Source organism: Gorilla gorilla, chromosome 18, assembly GCF_029281585.2.
Source record: "Gorilla gorilla gorilla isolate KB3781 chromosome 18, NHGRI_mGorGor1-v2.1_pri, whole genome shotgun sequence".
Taxonomy (NCBI): Eukaryota; Metazoa; Chordata; class Mammalia; order Primates; family Hominidae; genus Gorilla; species Gorilla gorilla.
The window spans coordinates 85,648,369-85,665,866 of NC_073242.2; the positions used below are offsets into that span (position 1 = coordinate 85,648,369).

At 44.6% G+C, this 17,498-nt stretch overlaps 1 long non-coding RNA gene across 2 annotated transcripts; it reads right to left on the reverse strand.

Moving 5' to 3' along the window:
* Positions 1 to 348: 348 nt before the first annotated feature.
* LOC129527380 (uncharacterized) lies at positions 349 to 17,272 on the reverse strand. 2 transcript variants are annotated; one of them, XR_010131572.1, is made up of 4 exons: positions 16,769 to 17,272; positions 7,846 to 7,951; positions 6,093 to 6,211; positions 349 to 2,936 (listed from the first exon to the last, which is right to left on the reverse strand). It is a non-coding gene; the product is annotated as an uncharacterized lncRNA (long non-coding RNA). The 2 variants fall into 2 exon arrangements; XR_008672320.2 differs by lacking the exon at positions 7,846 to 7,951.
* Between the last annotated feature and the right edge of the window lie 226 nt (positions 17,273 to 17,498).

Sequence of the window (17,498 nt, forward strand, 5' to 3'; positions counted from 1 at the left end):
TCATCCACCCGGCCACGCCTTACTTACTGTGTGGACTGCCTTGGTGGCCTCTCACTTTGCGGTTTCTCTTCCTAATAGGACATTACAGTCATCAGCATCAACATCATTAACATTTACTGAGCATTTTTTAGGTGCCATTCTAAGAACTTTATATGCATCATCTCAATCATACAATAATTCTACAATCCTACAATCCTACATAGGATTATTGTATGATTATAATATATAATGTATAATAATGTATGATTATACAATAATCCTAGAATCCTACGCAGGATTGTAAAATGGGATAACCATACAATAATCCTACAATCCTATGATTGTAGGATTATTGTATGGTTATCCCATTTTACACCTGACAAAACTTTACCATTGTTATCTCCTCTATAACTCTTCATTGGCTCTCTATTTTCGATCAAAAAAAGTCCAAGCATTTCAGCAGATTATACAAAGATTTCCAAATTCTGACCACTGTTGACCTCTGCAGCCTCATCTTTTGCTGCTTCTTTCTTCAGACTTGATCCTTCTCAGATGCCATGTCTAGCCTCTCTGCTCAAATTGTGCCCTCTGCCCAGAATGTCCTTCCCCTCCCTTCATAACTTCCCCCCATCTTTGAAGACTCAGGTTGGACATCACCACTCCAGCAAATCATGTTTGACAGCCTCCCTCATTGCTATTTCCACCCTTAGGAGGCAGCCACACTTCCCCTGTGCTTGCGTCAGATACTGTATCATAATGAGGGTACTTGAGTTTAGGGTATCCCTAGAAAGATAGGGAATCCCCCATCCTCCCTGCCAAGCACCGATCAGGGCAAGGGACTTACAGGCTTTCCTCCGAGGAGAAAGGCCCAGGGCTAACCATCTTCTGCCAAAAGTCCAAGAGTCTTCTCTGCCTCCCATGACTCACCAGGAATCATTGGTTCTTCAGAGGAGACACATGTCATCCTCACATCAGTGACAGCTGGGACTCCCGAGGATCTAGGCCTTGAAGGTGGGAGAGGAGTTGAGAGCCGGCAGGCTCTAGGGAGACAGCACTACATAGCGGGTAAGCCTGACCCTCAACCACATCAGACCGGGATTCAGATGCCTTCTCCATCAGCCACTAGCTGAGACTTAGGCCCATTATTTAATCCCAGTTCTCATATTTATTGAGCATCTTTTCTGTGCCAGGCACTTGACACATACTCTTTTTTTTTTTTTTTTTTTTTGAGACAAGGTCTCACTCTGTCACCCAGGCTGGAGCACAGTGGTGCGATTATAGCTCACTGTAACCTCAAACTCCTGGCCCAAGTGATCCTCCTGCTGCAGCCTCCCAAAGTGCTGCAATTACAGGCATGAGCCACAATGCCCAGCCACATAATAACTCATTTAATCACCACCCCCCTTGGAGGGAGACACTGTCATCATCCCCATTTTACTAGAGAGGAAACCAAGTCATGAGAGACTCCATAATGTAAGTCTGAGGTCACACAGCTGATAAGCAGCAGAACCAGGATGGATGACCAGGTGGTCGGGCCGCAGAGCCTGAGCTCCTCACCACTGCACTCTCCTGCCTCCTGCAGTGAACCTCCCTGAGCACCAGTGTCCTCATCTAGAAAAGAGAAATATTAGCAGTCCTCACTCTTAAAGCAAAGCCCGGCCTTCAATAAGGGCTCCCAGAAGTGGTTATTATTATTACCTCTAGGTGAAAGCACTGCCTTTGACTAGTTAGGGTCACTGTTCTAACAAATTTGGTTTTTTTCTTTTGCTAGTAGGTAGCATTGTTCCCAGTTTCCTTTTGGCCCTGGAATTGGAAAACCAACCTAGTAGCCAAGTTTTAGTGGGACTTGGTCAGGACCAAAATTTAAGATCCTAATTTCCAAGGGTGGGGGAGCCCAATGGGAGGATACCTTAGGCCACACCTGCCACTTGCCATTCCATCTGCTTGTCCTCACATGGAGTTTGCAAAGTACCCCCACTAGAAGGTGTGCAGGTGTACAAAACAGAGATTCAGGCACCTCAAGACTGGATTAAAGGCCTGGAGGGAGGCAGCGTGGAGGGCTTCCCAGCACAGGAGACTCCAGCAGCCTCAGGGCCCACCCTGAGGAGCAGATTTGGGCAGGGAGGCCACCTGGAGAAGGACTTCTGCCTTTTTCTTTATGCACTGTATATGGTTTTTGTTTGTTTGTTTGTTTCCTGGGATGGAGTATCATTCTGTCGCCCAGGCTGGAGTGCAGTGCAGTGGCACGATCTTGGCTCACTGCAGCCTCCGCCCCCGGGTTCAAGCGATTCTCCTGCCTCAGCCTCCCGAGTACCTGGGATTACAGGTGCCTGCCACCATGCCCAGCTAATTTTTGTATTTTTAGTAGAGACAGGGTTTCACCATCTTGGCCAGGTTGGTCTTGAACTCCTGACCTCGTGATCCACCTTCCTCGGCCTCCCAAAGTGCTGAGATTACAGACATGAGCCACCGAGCCCAGCCTATGCACTGTATATGTTTATGCTATTTTTACAGCACGCTTGTTTTACTTTTGTAATTTAAAAAAAAAAAAAAAACCTTTAAAATAAAGTAGTGTAAGGGCAGGGTTTTCTGTGGATTTCAGGAATCCAAATCCAAGGCCTCTCCCCGCCCCTCTTGATCCAGAACCTGCCTATAAAGGACCCCAGTCTTCAGTTTCCCCAAACTCTTTAAGGCAACTGGCAATTAGGACCGCTCCTCAATTCGCGGAGGGACAGGGGCTGGGAGACCCCCAGGGCAGAGCAGGCGGAACGGGGCTGGACTCCGTGAGAACTTTCCACCCAGCTTCCCTTAGGGAGCAGTCCTCCCAGGGTTCCCATCCTTCAGTCTTTCATCACTTGACTTCCTTTCTGGAATTCCTGGTAACTCTGTGATGTGTCTGCTGTGGTCCGTGGGGGTGAGGCTCTCCATGTTGGTCTCTTCTGTCAGCTCATTTCACACTTGCAAGAAATTAAATTAAGAATCATACGTTCAAAGTCACTTTGCAATGTGTCATATGAAAAACAGAAACAGCACCTTCCGGTCAATAGACAGGAGGAAAAGCTACGACTGCTACTAATAGCTAACATACGTTGAGCACTTCCTACGTGCCAGACTGCTAAATTCTTTACTTATATGATCATCTCAATCTTCCCAATAATCATGTGAAGGAGGTAATATTATTATCCCCAATTTGTGGATCAGAAACGAATTCAAGCCCAAATTCCATCCCCCACACACACATATCCCATGGAAGTGGTAGGAAATCAGTGTTAGTTACCTCCCACCCCCACCTCAGAGACCCATCAGAACCCTGGATATCTAGTGGTGCCAGAAAAGGGGCAGAGGGTCTCGGACCTCCAGTTTCATGTTTGCCACAAGCAACCTTGAGATATCCAACCACACGACACCCTTGGCCAAGCTCCCAGTGGCCTCTTGTTATGGGGGATTCTCTGACATTTTCATGGGCTCGAAAATCCCTGGGGAGGCCACACATCCCAGTGTCCAGGATCCCCTATCGCTCGAAGCATCGTGCAGCTCTCCTCTCAGGCCCTTGCTCCACCCCCAGGTGAAGCCAGGGTCCACAGTGTTTCCTAGATGCATGTAGATCAAGCTTGTAAATAATCTTGGAAAGAGTTGCTGAAAATGAGACTAAGTGAGAAGCACTTACGTTAAAATGGAATCACTGCACATGTAGAATGTGTCCTGTACAGACCAGGCGCAGTGGCTCACACCTGTAATCCCAGCACTTTGGGAGGCCGAGGCAGGTGGATCACGAGGTCAGGAGTTCAAGACCAGCCTGGTCAACATGGTGAAAGCCGGTCTCCACTAAAACTACAAAAATTAGCTGGGTGTGGCAGCACGTGCCTGTAATCCCAGCTACTCAGGAGGCTGAGGTAGCAGAATCACTTGAACCCGGGAGGTGGAGGTTGCAGTGAGCCAAGGTCATGCCACTGCACTCCAGCCTGGGAGACAGAGCGAGACTCCATCTCAAAAAAAAAAAAAAAAAATAGAATGTGTCCTGTACAGATAATAGAACTGTTTCTAAAGCTCCCCCACTGTAGAGTTTTTGAAATTGTATTTTGTTATTCTCCATTCACCTCTCCAGATCCATCCTCTCTCTCCTCTGTACTGGTCTATGCTGAGAAGGCCAACCTTGGCAGATTTCATGGCCCGTGTAGTCAGATGATGGGAGGGGAGAAAGGTCAGAAAATTGATTCCTTTCCCGCTGCTGGGTATAATTTTGGCAGTGGTTATATTCCTCTACCTACCACCACTGCTTCTATCGGGCAATTCCTCAACCTCTACTCCAACTTTCCCTGGGCCCTGTAATGCCACCTGTCTCTCTCCTTCCTTCAGGGCTAGGGACAACAACAGTTCCCACTGTGCTTGTCTCTAGGTGCCCCATCATCTCTCCTGGATGTCCCTAATCCTGCCCACACCTCTGTAAATTGTCCCTTCATTAAACTCTGGTTCTGTTGAAAGGTAGCAGGCTCTTCCACACCAAATATACCATTTGACATGAGGATTATTTTAAGCTGAAAGCAGTTGAGAAGAAGCAGATATAAGAAAAGCTTGCTGTTTGCCTCTATTTGCCTAAAGCAGGACATAGGTGTCCTCCTCCCCCTTCTACTGGGAAGGACAAAGGTCTATCAATGAAGATGTCTTCAGGGCCTTTTAGACCAGAGGAATCTTCCTAACAAATTTTACTAACCAGCCTTTATCTACCATTAGTTTCTTGTATATTTGCCTTCCTACAATTTGCGATCCCTTAGAGACTCAAGGTCCTTTTTGTCCTGTCACTTCTCTAAAAATTTATTGTCTTTTGTCAGAGATACTACATAAGCTGGAATTCTAAATCATCTCTTTGAGAATTACTCATTCCCTGGCTGTCTCCCATGCACATATGATATATACATGTTAATACAATCTTGTTTTTCTCTTGCTAATCTGTCTCTTGTGGCAAATGTTAGCAGGGGTCCCAGCTAAGAACTCAGAAGGGTAAAGGGAAAATTGTTTTTCCTCCCCTGTAAACTGTAAACACTTTGTACCCCCTCTTTCCTGCTGGAAACTGACTGATACACAGACTATGCTTTTGACTTGGCCTTTGTAAAGGAGGTTCTTTTTGGAGTTTAGCATCAGTGTTTCCTGTGAGGGTTGTGTGGCTACAGTTCACCTCCATCTTTCCCCCAGAATGGCAGCATGGTCCAGCATCCTCTCATGCTCTCTCCTGGAACAAATCTCTGCCCAATCACAGTCACCTCTCAGCAGTCTCTCTGTTCCCACTTTGCCTTCACAAAGCAGCCAAATATTTTTATTTTAAAAGGAGAGAGAATAACTTATTTTGCAAGATGTTACCATTAGAGGAAAATGGGTAAAGAGACTTAAGGTCTCTCTATATTATTTCTTATAATTGCTTGTGAATCTATAATTATCTCAAAATGAGAAGTTCAATTTTTAAAAGTTCAAAGGTAAGAACAGAGGAAGATCAGGGAGCAGCGTGAAAGGCACTATGAAGAAAACACAGAAAGAAAACATGACTATGAAATCACCATGCTGGGAAAGGGAGAAGAATTGTTGTCACAATTCAAGGTACTTAGGTAGCTAGCACTCAGCTTTATCAGTATCCAAAACTGGCACTTCAGAATTTTGATATCGGGGGGAGATGGGGATGGTGAATGGGTACCAAAAAAATAGAAAGAATGAATAAGGCCTACTATTTAATAGCACAGCAGGGAGACTATAGTCAATAATAATTTAATTGCACATTTTGAAATAACTTAGAGTGTAGCTGGATTGTTTGTAATTCAAAGGAGAAATGCTTGAGGGGATGAATACCCCATTCTCCAGGATGTGCTTATTTCACATTGCATGCCAGTATCTCAACATCTCATGTACCCCATAAATATATACATCTACTATACACTCACAAAATTTTTAAAAATTAAAAAATAAAATAGAGAAAAAATAAAGTAAAAATATCATTTTAACTACAAAAAAAAAGTCACTATCAAGATGCTTCCTCAACATGAACTTTCAGGAATTGCAGTCACAGAAATACAACAAAGATGGTAGAGTTGAGAGACTGGGGACTGGAGAATGAAGTGCACACTCACCAAGATCCTGGCCTGCCCTGCACTGGTTTCAAAAAGGTCTAGAGCTGTGCTCTCCAATATGGTAGCCCGAGTCATATGGCCATTGAGAACTTGAAATGTGGCCAGTTCACTGAAATAAGCTGTAAGTGTAAAATACAAGACAAGTCTGCAAGAATTCACATTAAATAAGAATTTCAAATATCTGACTAATATTTTTATATTGATCATATTTTGAAATCATAGTATTTTGCATATATTGTGCTAAATAAGGTGTATTATTAAGGTTTTTATAAATAAGAAAAGTCCTGGTGTGAAAACATTTTCAGCACTTACTGGAGAAACCAAAGAAACTCTCACAGGTATTTTGTTCCCTTTTGGATCACTTCCAGCAAAATACAAATATGCTATTTCCCCTATCGGGGAAAAAAAAAAAAAAAAAGCTTTCTCCACCAGGCGCGGTGGCCCATGCCTGTAATCCCAGCACTTTGGGAGGCTGAGGCAGGTGGATTCCTTGAGCTCAGGAGTTCATGACCAGCCTGGGTAACATGGCAAGATTCTGTCTCTACCAAAAATACAAAAATTAGCTGGGCGTGGTGGCACATGCCTGTGGTCTCAGCTACTAAGGAGGCTGAGGCAGGAGGATTGCTCGAGCTTGGGAGGCATAGGTTTCAGTGAGCTGAGATTGCACCACTGCACTCCAACCTGGGTGACAGAGTGAGACCCCTTTCTCAAAAAAAAAAGAAGCTTTCTCTATGAATAAATAACTCTAAATAGTATATGTATACTTCCTCCACTCCGGAGGTGGAGCTTAACTCGCCTCCCATTGATAGATGGGCTGGACTTCATGACTTGATTCCAAAAAGTAGATTATGGAAAGGGAAAAATAGTGACTTCATAGGAGGGAACCTGGCAGACACCATTTTAACCAAGTGACCAAGGTTAACATCACCAGCGATAGAATTTGGTATCAAATACTCCCTGATATGTTGGGATGAGAAGCGCAAGTCATCTCTGTGGTTTTCTTCCCCAAATCTATAAACTCTAATCATAAGAAAACATTAGATAAACCCAAATCAAGGGACATTCTACAAAACACCTGACCAGTTTGCCCCAAATCTGCCACGTTTGTGAAAAATGAGGAAATTCTGAGAAACTGTCACTGATTGGAAGAGATTAAGGAGACATGATTACTAAATACAATCCTGGGTGCACTCCTGGGATGGATCCTGGAGCAGAAAAAGGACATTAGTGAGAAAATTGGTGAAATCTGATTAGAGCTGATAGTTTGGTTCGTGATACTGTAGCAATGTTAATTTCTCAGTTTTGACAAACGTACATGGTTATGCAAGATGGTAACTCCGGGAAGTTGGGTGAAGGGTCTGCAGGATCTCTTGCCTAAGGCTGGAGATTGGGGTAGTAATAGGAGAATCAATTGTAAAGAGAACTTTTTGGGGTGATAAGAATGTTCTATCTGTATTTTGATTGTGGTGGTGGTTATATAGCTGGATATATTTGTCAAAACTCACCAAACTGTACATTTAAAGTAACTGTATTTTGTTATTTGTAAATTATGCCTCAAGAGAAGTGATTTAAAATATTTTTTAATAAAAAAATGGCCAAGCGTGATAGCTTACACCTGTAATCCCAGCACTTTAAGAGGCCAAGGTGGATGGATTGCTTGAACCCAGGAGTTTGAGACCAGCCTGGAAAACAAGGGAAAACCCTATCTGTACAAAAAAATACAAAACAATTAGCTGGGTGGGGTGGTGCTCACCTGTACTTGGGAGCCTGAAGTGGGAGGATGGCTTGGGCCCAGGAGGTCAAGGCTGCCGTGAGCCATGATCACACCACTGCACTCCAGCCTGGGCAACAGAGTGAGACTGTCTCAAGAAAATAAGTTAATTTTTTAAAATAAGATCATGTCAGTCCCATATATAAAATTCTCCAGTGGCTTCCCGTTACACATGGAATAAAATCCAAACTCCTAACCTGGCCTACAGAGCTCTGGTGTCTGGAAATCATCCCAACATATCAAATTTGGTCTCACCTCCTGGCCTTGGCACTTACAGTTCCCTCCACCTGGAATCCAGCTGAAATGTTCAGCCCCAAATCTTTTCAAGTCTAGCTGTGAAGGGGTGGGGTCTGAGCCTTCTGCACCAATCTCAGCCTGAAACTAGGCACCTCCTACTCCAGGTTCCAGATCTCAAGCTCCAGCCTAGGCTTCTTGGCTCATCTGAGAATCAAGACTCAAGCATCCACCCCTGACTCCTGCCCATCCCCAGTGGAACTCAGATGGCTCTGCAGGCCCTCCTAACTTTGGTCAAACTCAAAAGTCTCACTAAGCATCACTCCCAGCTCCACATCCTAGCTCAACATCAGCCTACCCCTCCTCCCACACTTCCCTGGCCTGGCTTCCCCTGCAAGAAACATTCTAGCCTAACATCATCCAAGCACCTTCAACAGTTCCTGGCACTAGTGGGTGCTCTTTAAATATTTGGTGAATGAATCATTTCCTATTCCAATAAATCAATATTCACATCTTGAATAACTCATTTGGCAGGACCTACTATACCATCTTACAATTCTCTCCACCTGGAATGCTCTGCCCCCAGATTGTTTCAAACCTGGCTCCTACAATTGGATCTCAGCTCAACACTCCCTTCCTCAGAGAGGACTGCCCTGCACCCCTAGTCTCTCACATCACCCTGCTCTATCAATCCCAGCCTGTAGGATTCACCTACATAACTTCTCCCCATTGAAAAGTACAGAATATATGGGTTTGCACTAATAAGCATTGAGAAGTGATGCTTCTTTTTCTTGTTTTGCAGCATTTACCACCTCTGTATTATGTAGATAACCTGACATTCACTAAATGCAATTCTGGGTACAATCCTGGACTGGATCCTGGAGCAGAAAAAGGACATTGGTGAGAAAAATTGGTGAAATCTGATTGGAGAGTATAGTTTGGTTAATAATATTATAGCATATTATTACCTGCTATAATACAATGGTATCCTTAAGATTCTAGGCCACATGAGTGAGCCAGAGACTGCAGAAGCAAAGAAAGGAAGCCATGGGAGAGTGATCACCATTTGCACACATATGAGGACCAGGACTTCATATTTTAATAAATAACAATAAAGCATCGCATCCTCAATTATTCAAAGGTTTATTCAGTCAATTAATCTTAGGAAAATAAATAAGAAAGATTTGACCCATCAGGATGCAAATATCATAACAGCCTTACTAAACAATTCCCTCAAAGCATTTTGATTAATTTTTGTTGATATGGTTGTCACTTTTCTAACATTCTCTGGCTTTGGCATAAGCTTTTTTTTTTTTTTGACAGAGGTTGCTCTGTCACTGCAACCTCCATACCTCCCCATCCTGGGTTCAAGCGATTCTCCTGCTTCAGCCTCCCGAGTAGTTGGGGTTACAGATGTGTGCCACCACACCAGGCTAATTTTTGTATTTTTAGTAGAGACCAGGTTTCACCATGTTGGCCAGGCTGGTCTCGAACTCCTGACCTCAAGTGATCCACCTGCCTCGGCCTCCCAAAGTGCTAGGATTACAGACGTGAGCCACGATTCCTGGCCAGGCAAAAGCTTCTGATTTTGAAATGACTATATAACTTATATGAGTTGTGATTGTTTTCAATCTACCAACCTACTCTTCTTAATCTTTTTGTTGTTAGGATCTGTGAAAAACTCCTCCCACTTTCATCTCCACCTGCCAGACCCACAGTAATAAATGAAATTGATGGGAAGGTGTGACCTGAGATGTGCTAACAATGACAAGCCTGCTTTGCCAGAGCAACGAAGAGCTAAGAGATCTTCAAATGATTCTGAAATTAGAGGAGGCCACACCTGGATGCAGTAAGCCCAGGTCTCAAGGGGCAGAGGAACCGACTTCTGGACCATCCTGTCCTGGGTTCAGATCAAAGCTGATAGCTGGAGTCTGTTCCATTTTCCAAGGAGTGTGCTCTTTGCAGCCCCCTGGAGCCATTCCTGGGTGTGACCAGCATCAGACGCCGGCTCAGGCTTGACTCAGCTTTAGTAACTACCTATTTGAGCAGGAAGCCAACCTCTGGAGCACCTGCTTTGGAAGGTTTGAGTTTTTCTACTTTGGTACGAACTCCTATAGCTGAAAGCAATATGCAGCTTTGTGAATCTGAACATCATGTCCTCAGGGGGACACAGAAGACTAAAGGAAACTCCAAGTTCCATTTCCCCACTCATGGCATTTCCAAGTAGTAAGCGGCGAGAGAGATCACCAGCCCAGGCTTCTGCCCAAGGCGAGAATCGCCATCCTGCCCCAGTTTGAATACTTCCTGTGTGCTGGTGGCTCACATCTCACATAGGGGCCATTACATTTCAGTGCAGTTCCCAGGTTGAGACCAGCCTGGACAATAGAGCAAGACCCTGTCTCTACAAAAAAATACAAAAAAATTAGCTGGGCATGGTAGCATACACCTGTAGTCCCAGCTACTTGGGAGGCTGAGGTGGGAGGATCGCTAGAGCCCAGGAGGTCGAGGCTGCAGTGAACTATGATTGCACCACTGCACTCCAGCCTGGGTGACAGATGAGACCCTGTCTCTGGAAAAGAAATGCCCAACTTATAATGAGCCACATTATCAGTCTGTCTGTGGAAACGGATTGGCTTCATCACTCTGCCCATGTCAGCTTCTCAGGTATTTGAAGATGTATCATCTTCCCTCCAAGCCTTCTTGATGCTGAAACCCGCATGTGGCCCCTTCATGGGATCCTGGGGAATGCAATTCCTAGTTTCCTTATCAACCTTGGCACACTTTAGCATAACATCTTCCTTAAGGGGCCAGCTCCCAGAGAAACAGAACTCTAAAACAGATGTGGACTTGTCGTGAGACCCCCCTCTGGCTCCCTACACCCAAAGTCTCCCTTTCCCTCTACCCGCCTCAGCTCCCAGGTGCAAGCAAGAGGTAACACAGAGATCAGGGCTGTGCCAACACTGTAGAACTCTCCAGAGGAAGACACCGAGAAACAAAGATCAGCACTGCTTTTTTTTTTTTTTTTTTTTTTGGCAATTGATTAGAGGTTTATTTTGCCAAGGTTGAGGATGTGCCTGGGAAAAAGAAACACAAGTCACAGTAGGATCTGAGACCTGTGCTTTTTCCAAATAGGATTTTAGGAACTTTGATATTTAAAGGGAAAGAGCAATATCCCCTTTGATACATAAAGGGGAAAGAGCTTTCTCTCCTCTTCCTCAAGGAGAGGAAGGGAAATAAAAAGGAGAGAGGGTAGGCAATGAAGCCAAGTGATTACATTTTTGCGAGACTCTGATTAGCACTCAGTGAATCTATACATGTTTTATGTGGAAAGAGGGAGTAGAGGAAAAGTCAATGAAGCATTTTCTCGTGTTCAGTAACTCTCTATTTTACATAAGATAACGTAAGCATGCGAAATTATAGCTATCTATTTGGGAACAAAAAAAGGCAGTTTCTTGCATGACTCAGTTTCCAAACTTAACTTCCCTCCAGTGTAGTGAGTTTGGGGTCCCCAGATTCTCTCTTCTTTCAGCAGCAGCAACTATGCCCAGCTTGTCCTTGGCAGTTGCTTGCTACCACTTAGCCCTGCCATCCTGGGATCCAATTACTCCCACTGGATTTAGGTTTCCTAATTCAGTGACTACAGTTCCCACTGTTAAGTTCTGGCCTGCAGAGAAATCACAGTGCTGCTGCTTTTTTTGTTTTTGTTTTTAAGACAGGGTCTCGCTCTGTCACCCAGGTGGGAGTGCAGTGGCACTATCACGGCTCACTGCAGCCTCTACCTCCCAGGCACAAGTGATCCTCCCATCTCAGCCTCCTGAGTAGCTAGGACTACAAGTGTGTGTGCCACCACACCCAGAATTTTTGTATTTTTTGTAGACATGGGTTTTTGCCATGTTTGCCCAGGCTGGTCTCAAATCCTGGGCTCAAGACATCTGCCCACCTCAGCCTTCTCCCAGAGTGTTGGGATTACAGGCATGAGCCACCATGCCCGCCCTCACAGAGCTTCTTAAGGATGCGGGGGCTTCCCTCACAGATTTATTTCTCACAGTACTGGAAAAAGCATGTCTTTTGGACCCTCCCAGTGTGGTTGACTAGGTCTTAAATGACAAATCCATTGACAAAAGTGAACTGGCCGAGGTGCTGAGGCTTGATGGATCCCTGCAGAACACAGAAAAGGCATGCTTACCTGCAGAAGGCGTGCTCACCTGCAGAAGGCGTGCTCACCTGCAGAAAGCATGCTCACCTGCAGAAGGCGTGCTCACCTTCAGAAGGTGTGGTCACCTACAGCAAGTGTGCCCACCTGCAGAAGGCATGCTCACCTGCAGAAGGCATGCTCACCTGTGACTGTGAAGACATGAAATGGAGAGTAGGATTTGGGACACCACACAGGATGAACAGGCAAAAGGGGAAGCTGGGGCCACCTGTTTTGGGGTGACTCAGTATCTCAGAATGTGAGTTTTTTTTTTAAAGTACATTTCTTTTTATTGGAGAAAAAAGAAGAAACAAGCAAAACTCAGGAGTATGTTGTTTAGGCATAGATACCAATGAAAGAAAAACTGCATTTTTAAATTTTTTTTTAAAATTTTCTTTCCATAGGTTATTGGGGAACAGGTGGGGTTTGGTTACATAAGTAAGTTCTTTAGTGGTGATTCATGAGATTTTGGTGCACCCATCACCTGAGTAGGATACGCTGCACCTAATTTGTAGTCTTTTACCCTCACTTCCTTCCCACGCTTTGCCCCTGAGTCCCCAAAGTCCATGGTGTCATTCTTATGCCTTTGCATCCTCATAGCTTACCTCCCACTTATGAGTGAGAACATATGATGTTTGGTTTTCCATTCCTGGGTTACTTCACTTATAATAGTCTCCAGTCTCATCCAGATTACTGTGAATGCCATTCCTTTTCATGGCTGAGTAGTATTCCATCATATATATATACCACAGTTTCTTTATCCACAGAATGTGAGCTTGTTTAGAGATAGGGGCTTTGCAGACAAAATCAAAGTAGGGTGTCATAATCGAATGCATTATCCAATATGACTGGTGTCCTTATAAAAAGGGGAAATTTGGACATGAGACACACACACAGGGAGGGTACCACATGAAGATGAAGACAGAGATCAGGATGATGCTTCTACCAGCCAAGCAATGCCAAGGATGGCCAGCAAACCACCAGAAGCCAGCAGAGGTGTGGAACAAATTCTTTCTCACGGCATCTGAAGGAACCAACTCTGCCAACACCTTGATCTTGGACTTGTAGCCTCTAGGACTATGAGAAAATACATTTCTGTTGTTTAAGCTGCTCAGTTTGTAGTACTTTGTTAGGGCAGCCCAAGCAAATGAACATACCACCCCTAGGCCTAATAAGGAAACTCTGTCTCAGGAACCCAGTGAGAGGGCACCTGGCTGGAGCTGCTGGAGACAGCAGTGTAAGGAGGGAGCGGGCACGGAAAATCTCAACCTCCCTCTCCTCCCACCCTTGTCTCCTGCATTGCCTAAGCCAACTGGAAGCCCGTGAGGAAAGGAGGTGGGGGATGCAAGCCAAGAGTATGCACCCACTTGGAGGGGGCGTCATCCACACTTCCCTTCTGACCTACCTATGTGGGGTCCTTAGTTAATGGAGCAGGAAGGGAACTCAGGAGCACCTGATCCAAACCTTTCCTTTGACCCCTGGGGAAACTGAGTCTCAGAGAGGAATGTAACAACGCAGCCAATCAATGCAGAGTCAAGACTAAGTCAGTTCTCTTGACTCCCAGCCATGCGCTCCTTCTGAATAGCGGGGCTGCTTTTCATCGTTGGTGTCTTTCTCCTTCCACTCACCCACATGACCTCTTTAGCCCAGAGCCTTTGAAAAATATTTCCTTTAATTTCTTATTTGAATAGGTAATACTTTGATATACCAAATTAAAAGGTATAAAGGCAAATACATGAGGATGTGGAGAAATTGGAATCCAATCTTTGTGCTTTGCTGGGGGAACTGTAAAATGGTGCTGTGGAAAACGGGACAAGTCCTCAAAAATTAAACAGAATTACCATATGATCCAGCCATTCCACTCCTACATATATACCCAAGAGAAATGAAAACAGGGACTCAAAAAAACATTTGTATCAATGCTCACAACAGCATTATTTGTGATAATGCTTCCAGCCCAAACGCAGAAGCAACGCAAGCGTCCATCAACTAAAGAATGCAGAAACAAAATGTGGTCAGTACATACAGTGGGATATTATTCAGCCATAAAAAAGGAATGAAGTTCCGATCCCTGCTATAATATGGATGAAACTTGAAGACATTATGTTAAGTGAAATAAGCCACTCACAAAAAGACAAATATTGTATGGTTCCACTTATGTGAGATACCTAGTCAAATTCATAGAAGCAGAAAGTAGGATAGAGATTACCAAGGGCTGGGGGAGGAGGGAATGGGGAGTTATCATGTAATAGGTACAGAGTTTCTGTGTGGGATGATGAAAAAGTTCTGGAAATAATGGTGATGGTTTCACAACTTTGTGGCTTAATGCCGCTGAATTGAATACTTTAAAGTGGTTAAAATGGTAAAATTTTTGTTATATATATTTTTTATCACAATAAAATGTATATTTACTTTTTTTTTTTTTTTTTTTTTTTTTGAGACACAGCCTCTATTACCCAGGCCGGAGTGCAGTGGCATGATCTCAGCTAACTGCCACTTCCACCTCCCAGGTTCAAGTGATTCTCCTGCCTCAGCCTCCCGAGTAGCTGGGATTACAGATGCCCGCCACCACACCTGGCTAATTTTTGTATTTTTAGTAGAGATGGCATTTTACCGTGTTGGCCAGGCTGGTCTCGAACTCCTGACCTCAAGTGACCTGCCCTCCTCAGCCTCCCAAGGTGCTGGGATATTTACTTTAAGGCCAGGCATAGTAGCTCACACCTATAATCCCAGCACTTTGGGAGGTAGAGGCGGGTGGATTACTTGAGCCCAGGAGTTCGAGACCTGCCTGGGCAACATGGGAAAACCCCATCTCTACAAAAAACAAAAGTATATTTACTTTAAAAATGACATTATCATAATATGTACAATGAAAGAGAGTCCTCCTCCCATCCCAGTCCTCACCACAAAAATCCCCTCCTTGGAGACCCCCCACTGAGATAGTTCCCTGGGTCTCCTTCCACAGATGGTCTGTGGTTACACAGGTAAGTCCTCTCTTCTTATACATATGCCCTCCCTAGCTTTTGTGTACTCCATAAATGGTAGCATACTACATGCACGGTTTTATATTTTTCTCTTTTCATTTCATATGCTTTGGAGAGCATCCTCATTTTTTTAAGGCCACATAGTATTCTTGCACAAAGCCTTTTATGCAGGAAGTGTTCAAATAATATTTGAAGATGACAACACTTGCATTTTAATAAGTACATTGTCTTAACTCCAAAGAATGAATTAGGAATGGTAGAATTTCAGGCCAGGCGTGGTGGCTCATGCCTGTAATCTCAGCACTTTGGGAGGCCGAGGCAGGAGGGTTGTTCAAGTCCAGGAGTTCGAAACCAGCCTGGGCAATGAGCGAGACCCCCACCTCTACCAAAAATAAAAAATTAACCAGGCATAGTGGTGTGCGCCCGTAGCCTCAGCTACACAGGAGGCTGAGGTGGGATAATTGCTTGAGCTCAGGAGGTCAAGGCTGCAGTGAGCCATGATCTCACCTCTGCCACTCCAGCCTGGGTGATAGAGCAACACACTCCATCTCCAAAAAAAAAAAAAAGAAAAGAAAGAAAAGAAAAGAAAGAAGGAAGGAAAGAAAGAAAAGGAAAAAAGAAATGGTAGAATTTCATAAACCTGCAAAATATGTGTATGCATGGAGAGAGGATGAGATAGGAGTCTAGTCTCTTAGGTCAGCTTTACAAAGTTTATGGGGATGGGGGCCACATCTGGAAAAAGGCCCTGTGCTAGATGCTGGTTACAATAAATAACAGCCAACAACTGTATGGCTGTCATCCCACAGCAGCTACTGTTATAAGCACTTTAAGCATGTTGACTTATTTAATCCTCGCAACAACTTGATGTTGTAGGTGCTATTACTAATTATCCCCATTTTACAGGTCCGGACTCTGAGGCAGAAAGAGGTTAAGTATCTTGCCTAAGATCACTTGGCAATGAAGGACAGAACAGGGGATTGAAAGCACAGAGTGGGGCTTTAGGGCCTTTGCTCTTGTTTACTACATGAGCTGCCTCTGAGGCACACAAACATTTACTGAACTTTGTGCCAAGCCCTGGGCTTCCTAATGAGAGGGATATAATGATGCCTAAGCCATAAACTTCACCCTTGAGGAGCAACAGGGACACAGTTCACCCCAATACAAGGCAGACAACTGATCTGCGTTATACGAGAGGAACATATAGAATGTTCTGGAGGCTAGAGGAGGGATGGTACTGAACACTGAATGCCATGTGGAGGGTGTGACACTTAGATGTGAGAGGGAGCAACAGCCATTTGTTACATCGAGTCTTCCTGACAATTCCATTATCATCCCCATCTCATAGGTTTAAAAAGATTACTGTAATCCTAACACTTTGGGAGGCTGAGGCTGGAGGATTGTTTGAGCCCAGAAGTTTGAGACCAGCCTGGAAAATATAGTGAGACCCAGACTCTACAAATTTTTTTTTTTAATTAGCCAGTATAGTGGTGCCTACCTGTAGTCCCAGCTGCTTGAGAGGCTGAGGCAGGAGGATCACTTGAGCCCAGGATGTCAAGGTTGCAGTGAACCATGATTGCACTACTGCACTCCAGGCTGGGTGACAGGGTGAGACCCTGTCTCAAAAAAAAAAAAAAAAAAATTATTTAAGGCTCCCAGAGATGCATTAAAGTGGTGGAGCTGGGATTCTCTCCCAGGCTCCTCTAACTCAGAGCCGTGCCTTGCCAAGACAGCCTGGCAAAGTCTTCCCCATGCTGCTCACATCAGCCTTCCTCCATCAGGACGAACCACATCCTTGGCAGGGCCGCACCAGGCAATTAACCAGCCAAAAGCACTTTGAAGATAAAATTATCCATAAAAAGGGTTGGTTCCCACAGGTGCAGGCAGTGAGGCAGGGACAGTTTGTGGGGAGGACTGTGGTGATGACAACGTGGGATCCTTGAGAAAGGAGGCTGAGTTTCCAGGCCCTTCCAAAAATGTCCTTCTCTGGCCCAGAGGAAGCTACGATTTGAAACCATCCCTATAAAGTTTATAAAATTAATCAGCTGACAAGGGAGGGAGAGAAGTGAAAATAAACCAAGCTTTCGGGACATTCAGCATTAATCACTAGGTCACCTTGCTCCCTGGCCTCCTTCCTCATGGTCATTCACTGCCTCTTGCCCTAGAATGACGTAAACCCTGCCACCCCTTAACTGCTCTATAGATAACAACTGGAACGTTGTGAAACG